Source organism: Euprymna scolopes, chromosome 10, assembly GCF_053919585.1.
Source record: "Euprymna scolopes isolate OS-2025 chromosome 10, ASM5391958v1, whole genome shotgun sequence".
In the NCBI taxonomy this organism is placed as follows: domain Eukaryota; kingdom Metazoa; phylum Mollusca; class Cephalopoda; order Sepiida; family Sepiolidae; genus Euprymna; species Euprymna scolopes.
Window position 1 is genome coordinate 4,360,972 of NC_136491.1, and position 6,716 is coordinate 4,367,687.

A 6,716-nucleotide genomic window follows, 5' to 3' on the forward strand; every position below is an offset into this window, starting at 1 on the left:
AGCCTATCCTGCCTTGACAGAGTACAAAATAGACTCCGTGGCTTAGTGGGGGATGCCCTTTTCTCTACCCTGCAACCTCTCTCCTACAGAAGAGACGTTGCGAGCCTATCCTTGTTGTATCGTTATTTCCATGGCAGGTGCATGTCTGAACTCCAATCTCTTGTCCCCCCTCGCCAATCTTTCACGAAAAACACCCGTCTAGCTGAATCCACTGTGAAAAATTTTCCCCCACTCTATATCTGTGCCTAAATCAAAACGCGGATTCCATAAAAAAGCTTCTTTCTTAGAACTGCACGCCTGTGGAACTCTGTTCCGTCTGCCTGGTTCCCACCGGACTACAACTTGGATGTCTTCAAGTCCAATGTTAACAAATTCCTAATGAACCGCCCCCTTAAGTAAACACTTCATCAAATCTCAACACTAACGTAATGTACTTGCAATAACCCTTATCCCTGAGTGGCTTCCGGGCCTTGATAAGTGGTTATCACTGTGTAAAAAAATAGCCGAGAAGATAAGTCTACAAATCAACATAGAGAAGACTGAAGTTATGTATCAGTCCTCACCAGATAACAACGACCTGCAAGAGCTTATAATAACAATCAACGGCAAGGTGCTAAAAGTTGTGAAAACTTCAAATATCTTGGTAGCGCTCTAAGCACTGATAACCGTGCTGACAAAAAAATAAGCTACCGAATCCAAAGCGCATGTGCCTCCTTTGGCAAGCTAAAAAAGAGGCTCTGGACAAGGGCCGGTATCCGGCTAGAGACGAAGTGCACAGTCTACAAAACCATCGGCCTGCCAGCCCTGCTGTACTCGGCAGAGAACTACACTCCGTATAGAGAACACGTAAGCAGATAGGAGGCCGTCCAACAGAGAAACCTGAGAAGGATCATGAAGATCAAATGGAGTGACTACATACCAAATACCGAAGTTCTCAGGAGAGCAAACCCTGATAGCGTGGAACCTACCTTTGCTACTATGCAACTACGATGTACTAAGCACATTACTAGGATAGAAGAAAACCGAATTCCAAAGATGATCTTCTACGGGGAACTGGAAAATAGAACCCGCAAGGTAGGAGGTCAGAAGCTTTGCTACAAAGATGTAACAAAGGGGCACCTGAAGGCAATGAACATCAATGTCGAGAGTTAGGAGGAACAAGCCAAAGAAAGGAGTGGTTGGCGATACAGTCCCCACAAAGGAAAGAAAGAAATAGAGAGAAAGATTTGAGAAACCTTCGAGCTGAGACACAACCCTGACACCAACGTATGCAGTGCCTGTGACCGGATGTTTCACACAGACAGACGACAATGCCAACACCGAAAGATAAAGCGCTGAGGCTCCGACTAGTCATCGTCAAGACTGACGGACTGCATGATATATATATATATATATATATATATATATATATATATATATATATATATATATCATATATATATCATATATATATATATATATATATATATATATATATATATATATATATATATATATATATATATATATATATATATGATACTTACAGACACTAGTGTTTAATCTTTTCGGGAATCATCAGTGCATAGAGTTACAATTACAAGCGGTCGGGTAATTTGACCCCAGCCTCGAAGCAATCTATGTCTCGATTCCCAATGATCAAACAACACGGACAACGTTAACGGCGGGGAATACAGTTGGAAATTACATTTATATAAATGATGACGATAGTGATTTTATGATAATAACATGATGATATGCACACGTGAGCTTAAGTGACCGACTTTTAATTTCAACTCAGAGTCATCGACAAAAAGAACGAGTTCTTAAAAGAGCTGACATAAATATAACTCTCTCACTCTCTCTCTCTCTCTCTGTATATATATACATATATATATATATATATATATATATATGTATATATGTGTTTAATGATAAAAGTTAATTGTGTAAATCAAAATATATAAAAATATATTTCAGTTAAGAATTTATTGTTTGATACAAGGAATATGTAGAGAAAAATTATGTTTCCTTGTATATTTAAAAATATTTAGCTTTACGTTTTTGTCTAGGATCATCCTGAAAGTATTACCTCAATGTGATATCTGACAGGATAATTCACTAGATCTCTTGTGACCTATCTTCTTATATATATATATATATATATATATATATATATATATATATATATATATACATATATATATATATATATATATAGTAAGTTATAGAATATATATGGCGATTAAGCTACACTGAATATTCCGCGTTTTATCCACTCTAGGACTCTTCAGGCTTTGAAGTAAATACTTAAACTTTACGCATAAATTTATACTTTCCTATATTAATTTTATGTGAGTAAATGAAGTATATATATATATATATATATATATATATATATATATATATATATATATATATATATATATGAATATATGAAGCAGTAATTCTAACCACTTACGTCATTTTCCTAAACCAGAAAGTTTAGAACATGAATGGAAAATCGCAACAACAATTTACGGAACGGTTAACGATTGACTTGACAACAAACACCGTCCCTAGAATAATTCTAATTCTCTGGAATCAAATATGACTTATGTCCGATGTTATATAGGATGAGACGGCACGTGAGCTATGGTATTGGACTTACGAGCATAAACGGAATCGCAAATATTTTATTCATTTATTAAACCTATACGAGAATGCGTTTAACCCGTTTTTGCACCGTATACCTCTCTCCTACGCCGTAAATGCATGGAACGTGCATTAATTCTTTTTTTGTCACTATTTAAAGTTAACATCAGACTTGGCTCTTTCTCATCAAATAAATATCGCAAACAATGTAACCTATCTCCAGGTATTAACTATGATGCCTACTAAGACAGTTTAACGTTTATCGCGATTATTTAATTTTTTATTTTGTAAACAACATTTGCATTCTTTTATTTTATTTTCCAATTGACGTATTTGCGAAAAATCTTTATATTTCCAAATAGCTACTACATTTTATTTTTTGGTTTAAATTCTTCTTGTTACTGAATGGCATAAATTAAGATTTTACCTTTTTACATGGGGGTCACCACTTATCAAGGCCCGAAGGCCACTCAGGGATAAGGGTTATTGCGTGTAAAGTAATCAATGGGATAGTATTGTTGTGATGATTAGTATTGTGGTGATGATTAGTATTGGGGGTTTTGATTGAGTGTCCTTATTAAGGGGGCGGTTTGTCAGGGGTTAGTGTATGCTGAACTTGAAGACGTTCAAGTTGTAGTCAGGAGGGAAACAGGCAAGCGGCAGAGTGTTGCACTGGCGTGCAGTTCTAAGAAAGAAGCTTTGCTTATGGAATCTACGTTTGGATTTAGGCACAGATAAAGAGTGGGGAAAATTATTTACAGTAGTTTCAGCCAGACGGGTGTTTCTCGTAAAAGATTGGCGAGGGAGGACGAGGGATTGGAGCTCAGACGAGCACCTGCCATGAAAATAACGATAAAACAAAGAAAGGCTCGCAACGTCTCTTCTGTGGGAGAGAGGTTGCAGGGAAGAGAAAAGGGCATTCCCCACTAAACCACGAAGTCTATTTTATACTCTATCAAGGCATGATAGGTTGTTTTTAGCAGCTCCTGCCCAGATGTGGCAGCAGTATTCCATCCTTGAACGTACTTGGCTTTTATACAGATAGAGAATTACATCAGTAGTGAAATATCTTCTGGAGCGTTAGAAGGATCCCACCATTTTCCCAGCGTACCTGGCAACAGATTTGATGTACATGTTCCATTTCAGATCAGGAGTAAAGGTCAAACCCAGAAGCTTGTCAAAACATGGAGCCTCCCCAAGACGAGAGCCATCCATTTCAATTGATGCCAGATGGGAGCAGAACGGTGATGATGTAAAGATAGAAGCTTGGTTTTGGATGCATTAAAAGTGACCAGCCACCTCTTCCCCCACTGTACCACGCGCTCTAGATCAGATGAGAGAGAATTAGAGAGAACTTTGTCATTTACGACCTTTGATGTGTTGCCATATATGGTCGTGTCATCAACATAGATATCGACGAATGATTTAAGTATGTGTTTTGGGAGATCATTGATGTAGATAAGAAAGAGAATTGGACCCAGGATGTAGTCCTGGGGGACTCCAGCATTAATACTGTGGGCCTCTGATTTCTGTTCTGAAAGTTAATGTACCCTCGTTAATATAATTCTGTTGTATTACCGATGTTGTTCTAGTATTTGCGCTTGAAAGTAAGTTTTGTTTGTGTTATCGTCAGTCAGGTAACAGCCACTATACGATATCCATCCAGCTTCGCCCAAATCGGAACTGACTAAACATTTTCATCGGCATTTCCTCACGGATTAAGACGCCTTACACGAAAAGCTATAAATTGCCATTCTAGAACAAGTGTAACACTATAGATTACCTTATTTAAACATTTTTTCTTTGTTATATTGTACGAGGTGCTGTTTGGAGGGCATAGTTCCTAAATAATCATGTTTGAAAAAAAGGGCCCATGTGTCTTGTTGTATTGCATAGAATACCTGTCATATGCATCATTGTATTAAATTCATTTATTTAGGAGTGGCATTCTATTGATCCTGACAAGAAAACATGCCAGTTCGGTTAAGAGTTTATTAAACAACGTCATTTACAATCTGTGTTTTTTTACCAATATGATTATACTTGACATACTTTCATTTTTTTTGTACAGAACATTTTTCTTTATTATATGGTTGGTGTTCAGTTCATTAAAGAGAAAAATTTTGAAAATTGTAAATTTATTAAGCGTGTTACTTCATATATATATATTTAGAGGTGAATTCTTTACATCAGTATTAGTGATAGGATGATTCCAATATTCTCCGATTCCGATACAATTAACGATTCTGATTCTTTATAAATCTCTTAAGATTTTGCAATAAAATGACCACGCTGTCTCGATTACTGTAAAATATATCTTAATGTGAATATATTTTCTTAAATGTAAAAACACACTTCTGCGAAGGGGATTTTTACATTTTAGTTTTACTGCAATTTTGAATCAGACATATTGTTTTATTGTTACTACCAGCAGTGGAAGATTGTGCTTTAAAAAATCAAATAAAAATTCCGATACCCCCCATCCCAATTTTCTGAGGCCGGATTTCGATAATTTTCTGAACACTTCAAGTAATAAATCTATCTGTCTATTTATCTATCTATCCACTTCTCTCTCTCTCTCTCTCTCTGTCTATATGTATATAAATATATAGTCAGCCACATACACTACTGTTTCGCAGCATCATCAGTGCGGCTAAACAGGGCTAGACAGGCAACTACCTCAAGTCAGGATTGAAACCAGATTGCCTGTATGACAGTCAAGACTCCTAAACATTACGCTAATCGGCGGCTGCCGTGCGAGTCGTGAATATATATGGTGACCCCCCCAAAAAAACGGGCCGGGCCCCACATCTAATTAGGTCCCGTTTCTTAGTGTTTTGTCTGACTGAAATTTAACAAATTGTATTCTTTGTCCCAGCTTCACGGTCGTTGTTTCTGCCATGTCCTATAAAATAAGGGCAATCGGTGAATAAATAATGGAGATATCACGTTTTTTGGGGGTCACCCTGTATATATATATATATATATATATATATATATATATATATTCTGTATATATATATATATATATATATATATTCTGTATATGTATATGTATATATATACATATATTCTGTATATATATATACATATATATATACTGTATAGTACATATATATATTCATTATATATACACATATATATACTGTATAGTATATATATATATATATATAAATATATATACTATATAGTATATATGTATATATAATGAATATATATATATGTACTATAAAGTATATATGCATATATATATATATATATATACATAATATATATATATATGTACTATAAAGTATATATGCATATATATATATGTATATATATAAAGAATATATATACTATACTGTATATATGTATATATATACAGAATATACAGGGTGACCCCCCCCCGCAAAAAAACAAAATCTAAATGGAGGCCATCTAGAACATATGTTGTCGAACCGAGAAAAAAAAAGGCCAAATACCCTAGTGTTTTGATGTGATGTTTTGAATATAATAAACTAGTTATGACCAAAGTTTCATTTCATTCGGACAAAACACTAGGAAACGGGGCCTAATTAGAGTTGAGACCCATTTTCTTGGGTCATCCTATATATATATATATATATATATATATATATATATATATATATATATATATATATATATAATGAAATAAGTGAAGTTTACCAAAATAATCCAAGATGGTAAAACTAATATATATTATAAATATTAAAGAGTTAATATTTATAAAGTAATCTCAACCAGATGTAAAAGCTCGATAAAATATAATAGGAAAAAGAGCTTTCACATGAAATCACCTTTTTCTTCACGATGTTCCCTCTGCTTTACTATTTGTTACCAAGTAATATCTATGAGTTACTTTGTAGTTTCACCAAATACTTTTGCAAGCAAAATCCGATCCTGCATTTTGCTAAATCCTACCCTCTGATAAGAAGGAAAGTATTTCTCCGAAACTCCGCGTATTAAGGACTATCCACTTATTTTGTGCTTCCTTTTTAAAAATAAATATGTTTTTAACTCTTTTTAAAAGTGTTTTTAACATGTTTTTTTAACTACTTGTTCTTATATATATATATATATATATATATATATATATATAT